The 16,309-nt window shown below is 45.6% G+C and overlaps 1 long non-coding RNA gene across 23 annotated transcripts; it reads left to right on the top strand.

The window, feature by feature from the left end:
• Nucleotides 1-444: 444 nt before the first annotated feature.
• LOC125545270 (uncharacterized) lies at nucleotides 445-5,036 on the top strand. Of its 23 annotated transcripts, none has more exons than XR_015598597.1 (7): nucleotides 448-1,159; nucleotides 1,437-1,547; nucleotides 1,656-1,741; nucleotides 1,929-3,551; nucleotides 3,635-4,030; nucleotides 4,112-4,323; nucleotides 4,806-5,036. It is a non-coding gene; the product is annotated as an uncharacterized LOC125545270 (long non-coding RNA). The 23 variants fall into 23 exon arrangements; XR_015598605.1 differs by lacking the exon at nucleotides 4,806-5,036 and having other exon boundaries at nucleotides 448-723; nucleotides 1,116-1,159; nucleotides 4,112-4,534; XR_015598594.1 differs by lacking the exon at nucleotides 4,806-5,036 and having other exon boundaries at nucleotides 448-723; nucleotides 1,000-1,159; nucleotides 4,112-4,534.
• Nucleotides 5,037-16,309: the final 11,273 nt, after the last annotated feature.

The following is a 16,309-nucleotide window of genomic DNA, read 5'->3' as shown; positions in this document are numbered from 1 at the left end:
CTACTGGGCTCCACTACTGATCAACAGAAAACGAAACAACACAACGAACACGATCTTCATCGAGCTCCCACTTGAGCTGGGTTGCGTCACCTGCACTGGTATCATCGGCACCTACAACTATTTGGAAGTATCTGTGAGTCACGAGGACTCAGCAATCTCACACCTGCGAGATCACGACTATTTAAGCTTATGGGTAGGAAAGGGTAGTGAGGTGGAGCTGCAGCAAGCACTAATCATATATAGTGGCTAACATACGCAAATGAGAGCGAGAAGAGAAGCAACGCAACGGTCGAGAAGCTAGAAGTGATCAAGAAGTGATCCTGAAACTACTTACGCACAAACACATTCAATTGCGCATCAAGAGCGGGCGCTCGTGATGTCCACGTCGGATTCGCTACGGGACAAACGGTTCGCTTCATCGAGAAGAAAGAGAGAAAGAGATTGGCCAGCGGCCCAAACCCAGTCCCCACCCCCCTATTCCTCTCCCTCTCCCTCTCCCTCATCTGCCGCCGCCACCGGCGCCCTCCGCGCAGCAACCACCGCCACCACTTCACCCAGGTGTGGCGCTGCTCTTCCCCACGACCCTGACGGCAAGGCAGCGACAAGAGCATCAGAGCCACTTTTGGCCTCCCCACGCTGGCCTGCGCATCTCCGCCCCCCGCTTTGCCTCCTCCACCACCGGCTCCTAGCGAGGCGGGAACGAAGCCAACATCGCCCTCCCAGGTTCTCTTCCCATCCCTCTCGCCCCCTCCCTCCCTAATTCATCGTCTTTCCACCACTCTCGTTCGTCAGTTGCCACTCTCTCCTGCCTCCCCTAGCGCCCTTGATTCGGAGGCAACAGAGGATAGCCCGCGGGCGAGCTCAAGCTGGAGGCAGTGCTGCATTGACATATCCAACCATCCTATATGTCCACTTTTGGTCCATTATTTCTGTACACCAGTCATTTGATGAATTGCTATAAGAAACTGTATGAAGTGTTTTGCTGTATGTTTGAAGCAGGTAAGGCATGATGTAGCTATACTTTTGAAAATCACTCATGATTGTCCCGAGTCCCTGGCAATGAATCATGTGGTGATGCAAATTTCTGCTGTCCCTGCCATTCACACTGACGAAAGCTTGTTGGAGTGTCTTCAACCTTGTCGATGTTCAGTGAGCGAAAGTAAGCACAAATTGCCTTCTTTTAATCCCCACACCTTCTAGCCCCTTCAGATTATGCTCTCTTTACTAGGTTTCTAATTTTGCTAGATTATTTTCTGTCCTCGGATGCTTAATCTTGGTAATTCGCTCAGCGCCAGTGCTAATCAACTTTAGAATAGCAAGCTTTCTGTGTTTTCCCTTTTGTTTTCTGTGTGCAAGGTGTATGCAGATCTATTGGAGTTCATACAATGCAATGGCTATAGATTAATTAGTAGTTTCCTTTGTTCTTATACTTGCAGATTTGGATTCCTCCATTCTCGTGCATACCACCTTGCAGAATTGAATAGTGATTCCCGGTCTCCACTTCAGATCTATTATATGGATGCAGAACATATGCCAAGATGTTTAAAGTATTGTGGTTGCGCCATAGAAGTCTTTCTTGCTGTGAACCTAATTTGGAATCCAGTGTTTCTGTCTCTATTTGCTTGTTCTAAATTCGAGAGTCTTTTGAATTTCAGAGTATCGATCAATCATTTAAAGCAGTGATTACATACTTATCCAGAAAGTGGTACTCTCGTTCTGCCTTATTTTGGAGGAACATAAGGCAAGTTTCTATTAATACCCTCCAACTAATGGCAAGAAGTTTTGATCAGTTTCATAAACTCCCTATATTTCTAGCTCCAGACCATGATTTTCTGTGCTCATATTTTTTATGTATTGTTTATTAGTCATACATACATTCTACTCACTAGGGTTTGATCTTTTCTTCCCTTATATGAATGAAAGGTCAGATCGAATTGGGATGACTTTCTCCACGTCATTAAGGATCTTCTATTACCAAGCATGGGTCATCTTCTTTTGACAATTGGTAATGTTTGCACTTCGCAGTAAATTGGGCATATTCACTGGTTCTTCCTCCTACAATGGTGCATGTACAAATTTTAATAATTCTGTGTGCTAGCCAGTAAACTTCCAGTGTTTACTTTCTCAGACTTCTCACTAGCTTATGTTGTCTGTTACATTGAAGCGGTTTGAAAAAGCAAGCAAATTGTTCGAGCCTACCTATTTATATGGTGTGGAGAAGGTAAGGTTCTTGGCTTATTGATATCATCTGGTCATTTTTATTGATGCGGGACTACTTAATGAACTTCCTAGCTCTGGCAGTGACAGCAAGAAAATAAGCTTCTTTAATGAGGTGTGTCTTCTGTTGTATCCTTGAAATATTTCACGACATACGTTGAATGGATGATAGATCTCATAATTGCAAGGGATATTTACTAACAAACTACCAAAAATATATAGTTGCTTTATTGTGACAATTTTTTATATAAAAGGCACATGTGAGCTTGGTTAGTAGTTTTCTGTTGGAAGTCCATGGGATTTCATATGCACAAGTAGATGTATTGTTTCTTTCATATGCATGAACTATCCAGAATACTGGATTATTCTCTTTGTTTCAAGTTTGCTGTTCTTTTCGAGATTAAACCCATGGTGAACAATTGGGATTATATATAACCGAAATAGGTTTGATTCGCAAACACTGAAGCATGTTTGGTTTCAAATGTGTCTTTGCTTAGTGCAGGTCTTACAAATTAGTTCTGAAAGTAGGCTTCAATCCACCAAGATCTCGATGGAGCTCGAACATTGATGTAACTTGTCTCTTGATATAATGTGAGACGAATATCAAATCTTAAATTGTAGTGCAAGCATGTATCATCTACAAATACTATGTGGTAGAAATAATGATGAGAGGATGTCTATTGTGCTTCTTTTATGTTGCAATGGAACTTCTATTTCTATCTATGTACTCCAGATAGCCTCCACTGTACCTATCACTTGTGACCGAGGACAATTCCACGTGTACTAAAATTTCTTGTGCTATCACTTAGATTTGTGTTCCGTGCCACTCTAATCTTCTACCTATGCAATCTCAGCAGCTTCTCATGTATGAATAATTACTTGCATATACTGTTTAGATCTTATGGTCAAGTTGGTTATACATTTTGGTTTGACAAGTGGTGCGGCGCTTTTCCAATCTAACGGAAAATCATGTATATGTAACCAACAAGAACAAATTATCTCCTGGAAGAAACTTTTTTCTTACCTGTAGTTGTTTTGTTTATAGAAATAATGCATTTACCATTTGTCGTAACAAACATTTTTATTTTTTGGTATGCATGGTTTCAGCCTTTGGTGCTCAATTCTGTAATTGATAATTCGCATAATATATAGAAATTTTCCTAAAAAGTTTTCAGATGTTATTATAAATCTTAAACCTACTATCCTCTGTTGATTGCTCTGCGGTGTATTACTGATTTTGCATGTTGCAAGGAGCAGGAACCGACGCTGTCTAGGAGGTAGCCGAAGAGGGGTTCATCTGCGTGTTTGCTTTGTTTCCTGATGGCTACCATGAGGTGATTTTGATTGCACTGGATGTTAATTATTGCTTAGGTTGTGCTCCTGCTCCTCTTTGCTAATATGTGCTCTTTTTTCACAGGTTGGTGTTAAGTGAGCACGAAGTTGTCATCATTCGTGAATCATCTGTTTCGTCTTCGTTTCGTCCAGCTTGACCTTCATCCGTCGTCAAGGTAGGATTCCTCATGTGTTCATCCATATATATATAAAGCACACTCATGGTGTCGTGGCTCGTGCGTGACCTACCACTGGAGGTACACAAAGTTCCTCAGCCTGAATCGAGATGCCACTGCTGAACAATTGGCTCATGACACCCTTGTCTGTGAGATTTCTGAAGATCATTTGCCCATAAAGATTTCTGAATGTCTTTGAATATTGAGTTTCTTAAAGCTTTGTTCTGCCTGTGTATAGAACACATGAAGTGAGAGTCTCTGATCAAGGAGTAGGCTATTCTGCAGGACAAGAGGCTGCTTGAATGGTAAGAAATTCAGATCAATCTCAGTGTCAGTCACTCGTATATATATTTTCCATTAAACTGTCTAATTACTGAATTGATCAGTGACTAATTGCAGAAGAATTTTGGATAGGATTAGTGCTCGGCAATTGGTATTACCAGGCTGGCGAGCGCAGATTTCAGCCTCTTTGTTGAGGCTTGCGGTGGTTAGTCTGGGATGAGCTCCAGGGATGGGTCATTTCATATCTGTCCTTTTCTTTGATTTCTTTTTGGTTCCTGCTCTGTAAGGTGATTCTCGACTGAAATTACCAATGAAGGTAATTATGGTCTACCACAACTATCAATCCATATTTTAACTTGGAGTTGAACACCTGCACAATAGTATAAAGTTTCCACGTTCTGGTTGTAATAGGATATATCAGGGCATTTTGAAAAGCCAATCCATTATCATGGTACCATGGAACAAACAAATAGCTACCTCACTTTTTGGTCTTTTCATGAAAGCTTTGGGTTGGGAGGTGTGTTGCATCCAAGTTGTATTTCTTCATTGATTCTCATCTCAGTTTCTCTCTGCTTAATGTGTGGGAATTAGACAACATGTGCTGAAAATGATTGCTGGTCAATCTAGCATGGAATTGTGTGTAACTTAACATTATAGTTACATCAATGGTCTTTTATTTTGTACTTGTCATACAGTTTGTATCAACCTACATCCTGCTACTTTGATGTACAAATACATTTCCATAGTTTTTAGCTCACGTTGTATACTGGTAATTTGATTGCTCTGATATTGTTTCAGGATAAACAACCCTGTAGAGCTTGCGGCTGTAGGTGTATATATTGTTGTGTATAGTAAGTTTTTGAGTCTGAACATTTTCCGCTGCAAACGCTGGGGAGTGTCTCAATTATCGAAAACATGAAAGTCTGTTGCTAAATAGGTTATATTTGCTTTCTGTAGCCATCATATGAAAAATGTATTAAAGAACTGAGCATTATTTCTTATGGAATGGCATATTGTTATTCATGTGTATTATTGACTTGCCAAATTATTCATCTCCTATAGTATGATCAGATGAATATGAAGAGTGTGGCTTTTATTTTTGTTACCATACCCTCATATTAAACTATTGTCGAGTGTTTATATTGGTTAGTGGTAACATCTACTTGATGGTTAGGTGGCTATTTGATCAAAGCAGGAACTCTAAAGTCTGTAGACAGCCTATGAGCGCAGAGAAACGTCTCAAGAGGCGCGCCATGGGCGCGCCCCTACCCCTAGTAACTCCAAAACCGTGTTCACTTCCCGGACTCTGTCGGAAAAAGACCATCATGGCTACAAACGCGGTTGATGCATTTTAATTAAGTTAAGTGTCAAGTTCTCTACAACCGGACATTAACAAATTCCCATCTGCCACATAACCACGGGCACGGCTTTTGAAAGTTCAACCCTGCAGGGGTGTCCCAACTTAGCCCATCACAAGCTCTCACGGTCAACAAAGGATATTCTTTCTCCTAGGAACACCCAATCAGACTCGGAATCCCAGTTACAAGACATTTCGACAATGGTAAAACAAGACCAGCAAAGCCGTCCGATGTGTCGACAATCCCGATAGGAGTCGCATGTATCTCGTTCTCAGGACACAACGGATAGGTCAAGCTACGAATAAAACAAGCCCTCAAGTTGCCCCGAGGTGGCCCCGTAGGTTGCCCGGTTCGGACCAACACTTAGAGAAGCACTGGCCCGGGGGGTAAAATGAAGATGACCCTTGGGTTGGTCGACCCAAGGGAAGGGCAATAGGTTATTAGGCAAATGTAAAACCAAGGTTGGGCCTTGCTGGAGGAGTTTTATTCAAAGCGAACTGTCAAAGGGTTCCCATAACACCCAACCGCGTAAGGAACGCAAAATCAAGGAACATAACACTCGTATGACGGAAACTAGGGCGGCAAGAGTGGAACAAAACACCAGGCATAAGGCCGAGCCTTCCACCCTTTACCAAGTATATAGATGCATTAATTAAAATAATAGATATTGTGATATCCCAACATATCCATGTTCCAACATGGAACAAACTTCAACTTCACCTGCAACTAACAACGCTATAAGAGGGGCTGAGCAAAAGCGGTAACATAGCCAAACAACGGTTTGCTAGGAAGGTGGGTTAGAGGCTTGACATGGCAATATGGGAGGCATGATATAGCAAGTGGTAGGTATCGCGGCATAGCAATAGAGAGAGCAACTAGCAAGCAAAGATAGAAGTGATTTCGAGGGTATGGTCATCTTGCCTGAGATCCCGCAAGGAAGAAGAATGAGTCCATGAAGAAGACAAGCAGACGAAGTCGAACGAATCCTCACAAACACGACGTTATCGGAACTAACCTGAAGAAGCAACACCGGAAAGAAGCAAACAACATATTAAACAACCATCACATAACATGGCATGATGCACAATCAAGTATGATGCATGTCCAGTTTGATGAGGCATGGCATGGCAAAGTGCACAAACAATACTACAAGTTAAGTGGAGCTCAATATGCAACGAGTTTCATATTGACGGAACACCACAAGACATTTTTAGTTCTCTCTCGTTTAGGTACCCATCAATATTAAATGTTTCTAAACATGGCAAGAGGTGAAGCATAATAAAACTACCTATCTAGGCAAGTTTAAATGAGGCCGGAAATAACAAACAACAATTGCGGAAGAACCTCATGTGCATATTTTAGGTTTGGTACTGTTCTGTCCTAAGCATAATTTTAGAGTTGTTAAACATGCAAGTTGAGTGCACCATGTTAAACTAGGCATTTTCTACCCCATTTACATATAAAGTTTATTAAATTTGGAGCTACGGTTATTAAGTTATGAATTAAAGCATTTTAGCATGGCATTATGCAAAATAAACACAAACAACATTTTAAACATTTTTAACATAGATGAAAGTGGCAAAAAATATTAATCTACACAAAATTCTAAGCATTTTTCATATTTAAATCATTTTAATCCGAAGCACGTTTTGAGAGTTATTATATGCATGAACAGCAGGGGGTTTTCTGCAAAACTGCTCTCTCTGGAAAAATAGGAAAAAGTTCTATGGAAAAAAACATGAAACGGGCCGTATCTATTGGCCCAACAGAGCACAGAGAGTTTGGGGTGGCTGCTCGCATTGGGCCATGGGCCTGGTCGGTGGAGCGGCGGCTCGAGTGTTGGGCCTCACGCAGGGCACGGCTGGCTGGATCTGACGAAGGGAGGGGCGTTGGTCAACGCGGATGCTGGGCGCTCGACGACTCGCGCGAGCTCGATGCAGAGCACGATGCGGCGGCAGCTGCAGGCGAGCTGAGCAGGGGACGGTTCGACACGGGCAGCGAGACGGCGAGCGAGCGGCTCCTGGCGAGGCTGGTACAACCGCAAATGCTGCAGGGCTTCGAGCACGGGGAGTCAACGCGTCCTCTTCGAGCTCGCTGATGGTGACGACAGCGCATGATGGGTGAGGATGGAGGAGATCCGGGGTGGCACGGTCTTGGGCATTCGGATCCACCGGCCAAGACGAGGCAAGGGCGGTGCCATGGATAAAGTAGCTCTGACGGGGCATGGGACTCTAGCAATGAGATCCACGGGGATCATGAGGCGGGCGGCGATCTTGATGGTCAGCAGCGCCATGGGGCTCCCATGCAGAGAACGAGAGAGACTTGAAGGCAGGGAGCTAGAGAGCCAAGAGAAAACGAACAAGAGGAGAGGGAGAAGAAGCATCGACAGCGGGGAACTCCTCTCTGGCAACGGCGGCGCTCGTGGCTCCAGCGTGGAGGCCTCGAGCTCCTCTCGAGCGGGCACGCAGCTGACTGCTGGCGGTTGCGGGAGCTCAGGGGGCTCCCCTGGCCGTTAGATGCAAGATCCGGCGGTCAGGATTGACAGGAGGGGCTGGATCTGGTTTGGTGGATTGGGCAAAACGAGATAGGAAGGCTGGTTGCGCGTGGGTTGGCTCGGGTGGGATCCCGAGGAAGATGCTGCTGGTGGCGGCATGAGGGACAACTGCCTAGTATTTAGGGTTTGTCTAGAAATGGACAAAGGGGACACTATATATAGCAATTCAGATTAGTTTAGGGCCGTTAGGTCCCTCCGATCGTAATCGGATGTTCCGAGATAATTAGGTTAGGAGAGTCAAAGAAGAAACCGACACTACAAAAAAAGACACATCCGTGACATCTTGGGCCGAACGGAAAAAAATTCTGTCATACATATGACACTTCTATGACGATAATTGTGGCAAAACCCGGTATCATCATAGATGTGGTGGGCCCCTACTTCTATGACAAAAAATCATGACAGAAAATGGGCTTTTCGTCCTGGGCAGGCCGGAGACGCAGCTGCATGACATTCTTTGGGCCGTCCATGACGGAAAACACCGTGGTAGAAGCGAGGGGGAGGAAAATTTCAGGGAGTTCCCGGTTACGGTGAGAGGTCAGGGCCGAGCGATGCGTGTTTCTCTCGTACACGTACGCGCGTGTGTGCAAGGCGTTGGCTCTAGCTGAACCCGAGCGAGGCGTTGGGCTCTAACTGAACCCGAGCGATTGCACTGCAGGCTACGCGTTACTGAACCCGAGCAGTCGATCGATGGCTGTTAACTGAACCCGATCGAGCGATTCCTTTGCTACTGCTGCTAACTAAAGCCGGTCGATGGGATGAACAGTGAGCGTTGCGCGGGGGGGTTAGATGAACAGTGAGTGGTGGCGTTGCCTCTGGATGAATAGGACCCCGTGGTGTGGTGGAGGGCTGGATGAACAGTAGAGGTGGAGGGGTGGATGAACAGGACCCCGTGTGTGGAGGGCTGGATGAATAGTAGACGATGGAGGGGTGCCCGTGGAGGGGTGGTTGAACAGGACCCCGTGGTGTGGAGGGCTGGATGAACAGTAGACGGTGGAGGGGTGCCCGTGGAGGGGTGGTTGAACAGGACACCGTGGTGTGGAGGGCTGGATGAACAGTAGACCGTGGAGGGGTGGTTGAACAGTAGCCGGTGGAGTAGCGCGCGGTGGAGGCTGGATGAACAGGAGCCCGTGGAGGCTGGATGAACAGGAGCCCGTGGAGACTGGATGAACAAGAGCCCGTGGAGGCTGGAGGAGGTCGACGGTGAAGATGAACAGTATCCCGTGGAGTCCTGGTTTGCGGTACGCCACACCCCTCCCGATGAACAGGACCCCCGTTTCGACCGTAGTGCTCCAACACAAGTCTGTTTCCTCCGTTTTGCGGTACGCCACACCCTTCCGATCAACAGGACCCCCGTTTCGACCGTAGGAGGTCTGTTTCCTCCATTTTGCGGTATGCCACACCCCTCCCGATGAACAGGATCCCGTTTCCAACGTGGCCAGTCGAACACAAGGCCGTTTCCTCCATTCTGCGGTACGCCAGGCCTCGTTTCCGTCGCCTGTTCCGTCCTAGCCCTCCCGATGAACACGACGCATTTCGTTGCCTCCCCATGAACACGACACATTCCGTTGCCTCCCCATGAACACGACGCATTCCGTTGCCTCCCCATGAACACGACGACGACGCTGTTTCTCCTTTCCGACCCAGCCATGTACACGAGCCCTCGCCGTACGTATGCACGAGTAGGCGTTCGAGACCCCGCCCGTATGTACACATACGTGGCCGTATTTTCTTTCTTGCACCCTGACCGCTGTACATACGTGTACATGCTACGTGGGCGCCTCTACTACGACACGTGCGCTCCTCTACATCGACCAGTATATATGTACGTACACGTTCGCAACCAGAATGACAACGCTACATATGCTTCGACCATGTGGGTCCCGACTGTCAGGCACTTCCTTGCGTGCGAAGATGTAGCTGGTGGGTCCCAGCAGTCAGGGGGGCGAATCGTTTTGTTTTTTTTGCCCGGTCGCACTTCCTTGCGTGCGAAGGTGTAGCTGGTGGGTCCCAACAGTCAGGGAGGAAACGTTTTTTTTGCGAAATACGGTGGGCCGTCCGATGGGTCCCTGCTATCAGGTGGAGGAATAATTATTTTGCACGTAATAAGGAGGCACTTCCTTGCTGCAGCCGTGGACCCAGCTGTCAGCCTCTCCACGTACAGTCCACGTCCGATGGAAGTCGTTCCTTGACCACGTTCACCACGCCGCGCCGAGAGCACCAGGGCGGTGGACGATGGCGAGGCCTAGGAAGGGGACGACGGGGAGCCGGGGAAGACGCGGCAGCGGAAGCCCGCGCGGAGAGGAGTACGAGGGTTCACTGGTTCGGCTGCGGTGTGAGGCTGCCGTCGCCGCAGGGCCTAGCCAGCGGTGGGAATAGTAGGGGGCAGTGAGGCCTCCGTGGCAGCACAGCCGGCCACGGGAGGCAGGAGCATGCGGCACGACCGGCGCTGCTTTGGGCGGCTGGAGCAAGAAGACCAGAGGTTAAAGAAGCACTACGGCCATTGGATGGACATCGTACGATCACTGGAGCTAGAATCGTTCATATTGACTAAAGTTGACAAAGGCCCCCGTCCCAGTCAACTTAGTAGGCCCACAAGTCAGCCTCCCACCATGGTGGGTCCCATCTAGCAGGTGGAGTATTCATTTTTTTGTGCGTAATAAGGAGGCACTTCCGGTGGGTCCGAGCTGACAGCGGGGGAAACGTTTTTTTCGCGAAATTCGCTGGCCCGTCCGGTGGGTCCGAGCAGTCAGGGGGAAACGTTTTTTCGCAAAATAAGGTGGCCCGCCCGGTGGGTCCCTGCTGTAAGGTGGAGGAATAATTATTTTGCGCGTAATAAGGAGGCACTTCCTTACGGCCGCCTGGACCCAGTTGTCAGCCTCTCCACGTACAGTACTCTTCCGATGGAAGTCGGTCGTTGACCACATTGACCACACCGCGTCGAGAGCACCAGGGCAGTGGTCTGGACGACGGCGAGGCCTAGGAAGGGGACGACGCGGAGCCGGGGAAGACGCAGCAGTGGAAGCCCGCGCGGATAGGAGTACGAGGGTTCACTGGTTCGGCTGCGGTGTGAGGCTGTCATCGCCGCAGAATAACAGGGGGTGTGGGTGAGTGGAGGGATGGCCTGGCCAGCAGTGGGAGTAGTATGGGGGCGGTGAGGCCTCCGCGGCAGCATAGCCGGCCACGGGAGGCAGGAGCAGGCGGCACGACCGGCGCTGCTTTGGGCGGCTGGACCAAGAAGACCAGAGGTTGAAGAAGCACTACGGCCATTGGATGGACATCGTATGGTCACTGAAGCTAGAAACGTTTATTATTGACTAAGTTGACAAAGCCCTTGGTACGCTCCAACTTAGTAGGCCCACAGATCAGCCTCCGAAATGGTGCGCCCCAGATGTCAGGGGGAGGAATCATTTTTTGGGCGGCCGAAGCTAAGAATATCCGAGATTGAAGAAGAAGCACGACATCCATTGGATAGACATCCAACGGCCACTGCTACTAGAACCGTGTGTTGACTATAATAAGTTGGAAAAGCCTTGCATACGCGTCAACTTATATTTTTTAGGGGACGCATCACTTAGTAGGCCCACAAGTGTGTGGAGGAGAACTTATAGCCCATTTGCGTTTTGTAAGAATATACAGCCCATTTTGGAATTCTAATGGAATTTACAACAACCCATTTACAGTTTGTTAAAAGTACAGCCCATTTTCTAGCTAGGACAATGATTAATAATTTCAACCATCCGTTGAAGACAGAATTCAATAAAATTTCCCACATTTTGATGGGCTCCGAAATATTTTTATCCCAAAATTTCTAATCAGATTAAATATAAATTTGTATTACGTAAAAATCCAACAAAACACTGCGCACGCAACAATGAAAATTTAAGATTTTTAAAATCCATAAATAATATTTTATAAACTAATTTCGTGTTTGGTGCATTTTTTATAGTTACTGCCCAGTTATTATAATTACATCCCATTTATTATTTTTAAAAGCCCATTTTCCTGTTAAGCCTAATGCATCCCTCCTAGGAAAGATTTGCAGCCCAGCGGGGCGGAGAATAACAACTTGACCTTGCCAGGGTATTCCTCAAAAAGACGTATAGCTGGGCTAGCCATTTTCATCTTGAAAAAATTAGTATCTGGGCTGGATATCTGGCCTGGGCTAGACGGGCCACAGCCCGCCCAGTTAGTATCCTGCTCTCCTTTGAACAACAACGAAATCATCGTCAAGAAAAACTCTGCAGTGCTCATGCCTCAAAAACACAAATACTGCTCGAGCTGCTTGGTCCCAGCTGTCGGCCGCACCTTGTGCAATTCTCTCGTTTATATTGACTACATAGGTTGACAATGGTGTGGGACCGTGATATCAGGAAACCAGGAGAAAGCAAAAAAAATATAGTTGTACATAATAAGGAGGCACTTGCATACGTACGGCTATGGCCCTAGTGGGTACCTAGTGTCATCTAGTCAAAATAAAGTTATCTCCTGAATCCTCATGTTCGTTGACGATGTTAACAATGCTCGGCGCCACGGCGAGTGCAACAACTCGAAGGACAACGGAGAGGGCCTCGCGGGCCCTACAGATGGTTTGATACAGCGCCCGCTACTCATTCAGGAAGCCAGGATCATCAGACACCTATGAGCACCTTCGAGAAACTGAGACGGCATGAAACGGTAAGGCCGCGCTTGGGAGCTCTGGTTTATTTCAAACCTGTATTAACATACAAGTGTAATTTACTCGTCATCGAAAACAACGCGTAAAATACAGGCGTAATAAAACCGAGGGCCCAAGGTCTGTAAGTAAAACCGGCGGGTTAGGCCTGTAATTTGAGAGACCAGTGTATATTTTACGAGCACTGCTATATGGACGACATTACCAGACGATACATGCACGATGTGCGTATCATGCCATCCATGGGCAAGGCTGAAACAGCAGCTAACGGCTGGATTAGCAATCGTCCGAGTGTCGTTCAGCGTTTTTATCGTGTGTCAAGTACTTCCGATATTTTACTAGTCGAAATCGACCAACCAAGCTCCTTCGCCCGAGACCATCTGCTTTAATTTACAAGCGTCAATTTTACAAGCGGTTTTGGTTGGAAAATGACGATCCAATCATGGCCTAATATCACGAGTTGGTCGGAAGATCATATGGTTTAACGTCTAACCTACCCGACTTGTCGTATAGGCTATGAATGAAACATCAGACGATGAACTTCTTAAGCACGGAAACAACAAAAGAGGATGATCTTCTTAACAAGCAAATCACTGGCATTAGATCGACATGCAAAACAATACGAAGCATTATTCTCAGGAGGCACGGTGAACAGCTCGTGATGCCGCATGCCACAACATTCCAAGCTCAACTTTGCAATCAAACACAAGGCCTAGCATTACATAGACAATATTCAGAACAAACTCTTAACACAGGAATATCTTAGCAGAGTAACTATTTACTTCTAAACTGAACACAGGAATAGGAAAAAACACTCAATGCTGCTCACAGCAAGGGAATCCCACTCAAAAATATCAAATGCATGTCTTCTGGCTAACATCAATGAGCAAATTTTGACAAGGTTTTCCAATTCCAATATATTAAACTAACGTCTTCTTGCTAATATCAATGATTAAACTTTGACAAGCTTTTCCCATTCAAAATATGTAATGCCTATGATCGTGGAGTCCTGTCGCTTCTTGCTAACATCAATGATTAAATTTTGACAAGCTTTTCCCATTCAAAATATGTAATGCCTATGATCGTGGAGTCCTGTCGCTTCTTGTACTTGTTTGGGCACTTCTTGCCCAGGGCACTCCACGTGTTGTTAAATTGCCAATGGTCTCTGCAGACTAGTCATGTCACCGGTGTCTAATATTTATGGCACCGGCTGTAGCAATGGAGGGATTCGGTGCCAAACTAAGAAAAGGTGAAATTGGCACCTCTTTTGGCCTACATAGTGGAAGGCCTAATACTCTGTAAAGCTTCTCATTCATTCCTTCTGTAATGTAGTGCAAACAATGACTGCTTCTTTCTGCAAAGTGGAATGACCAACTGGACCCAGTAATGTAGCAGTTTGCCTTGGACACATTGGCTCCTTTTGTGCAGTTGAACTAAAATCGAAGTCGGAATAAAACCGAGCTTTAATTTTGATATCCCTGTAAGCAACAAAAGGTATAAGGGAAACAATTACTGAGAAATAACGGTTTATGACTTGTACTCCCAGAAGAAAAACATCTACTGATCTACCTTATCTTAATGGGAAACAAAGTAGGAAAGTAGCAATTCTCAATCAGTGTGATTCATTCATATTAACTGAGACATTATCTTAACAATGCCTTGTTTCAAGATGTATAAAGAACGAAAAAGCAGAAAAGTATCATTCCTAAAACAATGCGACTGATTCATTTTAACAGAGACATTATCTTAACAATACCTTGGTTAAACATGTAGAAAGAACTACAAAGCAGGATAGTACCATTTGTAAAACACTGTAAGTCTGTAACTGATATATAATAACAGAGACATTATCTGAACAATACATTTCTTAAACATGTACTCCGTACGATCCCTAACAGAAATGGTACTCCTGCCGATCCCTAACAAGTGTTTGCAGTTTTGAACTAAGATTCAGTTCCAGGGTAGAGTGGGCGCAACAACAGTATGTGCTTCCATCTACTTATAAAGGGGGTGATGCAGAGTTTGTTGTAACAAAGCAACACGCATCATGTCTGGGTTGGTTCCATTTTTGTTCACTACTTAATGGGAAAAGACAGCAATACAATAGCTTTAATTCAACATTTATTTAAAATAGTACCAATACAGGTAGCACAACATCTCAAAGCACACAGCACAATCATGTGGATGAAGGCCTGTACTGACCTTTCATGAGACCGACAACGATAAAATACGAATCTGCCAACACGAATAGGAAATCAATCTCGTTTTGTGCAGTTGCACTGAAATCAAGCAAAGTGTTTCGCTAGCGAAGCAAAATGTCGCAATAGCAACAAGTTGAATAGATATCCCTGTATAAACAGAGGCAAGAAAGGAATCAATTACTGGCTAATAAAGGAGGATGAAACATGCGGCCACAAAAATGGTAATCCCGCCAATCCCTAACAAGTGTTGCAGTTTTGAAATAAGATTCAGTAGTTAATTCTGAGAGTGGCATCAATTACTGACTTATAAAGGGGGTGATGCTGAATTTGTTGTAACAAAGCAACAAGCATCATGTCTGGATTGGTCCCACTTTTGTTCACTACTTAATGGGAAAAGACAGCAATACAATAGCTTCAATTCATCATTTATTTAAAACAGTACCAATACAAGTAGCACAACATCTCAAAACACACTGCATGATCATGTGGATGAAGGCAAGTACCAACCTGTCATGACGCACACAAGATCACGTACGAATCTGCCAACACGAATAGGAAATCCAATCTCGTTTTGTGTAGTTGCACTGAAATCAAGCAAAGTGTTTCGCGTAGCAAAGCAAAATGTCACAATAGCAACAAGTTGAATAGATATCCCTGTATAAACAGAGGCAAAAAAGGAATTGATACGTCTCCAACGTATCAATAATTTTTGATTGCTCCATGCTATATTATCTACTTTTTTGGACTATATTGGGCTTTATTTTCCACTTTTATATTATTTTTGGGACTAACCTATTAACCGAAGGCCCAGCCCAAAATTGTTGTTTTTTGCCTATTTCAGTATTTCGGAGAAACAGAATATCAAACGGAGTCCAAACGGAATAAAACCTTCGGGAATGTGATTTTCTCACCGAACATGATCCAGGAGACTTGGACCCTACTCCAAGGAGTCAAAGAGGCGGTCACGAGGGTGGGGGGCACGCCCACCCCCTAGGGCGCGCCCCCCTGCCTCGTGGGCCCCTCGGTGCTCCATCGACGTACTCCTTCCTCCTATATATACCTACGTACCCCCAAATGATCAGAACAGGAGCCAAAAACCTAATTCCACCGCCGCAACTTTCTGTATCCATGAGATCCCATCTTGGGGCCTGTTCCGGAGCTCCGCCGGAGAGGGCCATCATCATGGAGGGCTTCTACATCATCATAGCCTCTCCGATGAAGTGTGAGTAGTTTACCTCAGACCTTCGGGTCCATAGTTAGTAGCTAGATGGCTTCTTCTCTCTTTTGAATCTCAATACAAAGTTTTCCCCCTCTCTTGTGGAGATCTATTCGATGTAATCTTCTTTTTGCAGTGTGTTTGTTGAGACCGATGAATTGTGGGTTTATGATCAAGTCTATCTATGAATAATATTTGAATCTTCTCTGAATTATTTTATGTATGATTGGTTATCTTTGCAAGTCTCTTCGAATTATCCGTTGGGTTTGGCCAACTAGATTGGTAGTTCTTGCCATGG

Source organism: Triticum urartu, chromosome 3A, assembly GCF_056163025.1.
Source record: "Triticum urartu cultivar PI428250 chromosome 3A, HENAU_Tu73, whole genome shotgun sequence".
Taxonomy (NCBI): domain Eukaryota; kingdom Viridiplantae; phylum Streptophyta; class Magnoliopsida; order Poales; family Poaceae; genus Triticum; species Triticum urartu.
The sequence above is the reverse complement of the archived record's forward strand: the minus strand, read 5'-3'. Positions and strand labels throughout refer to the sequence as shown.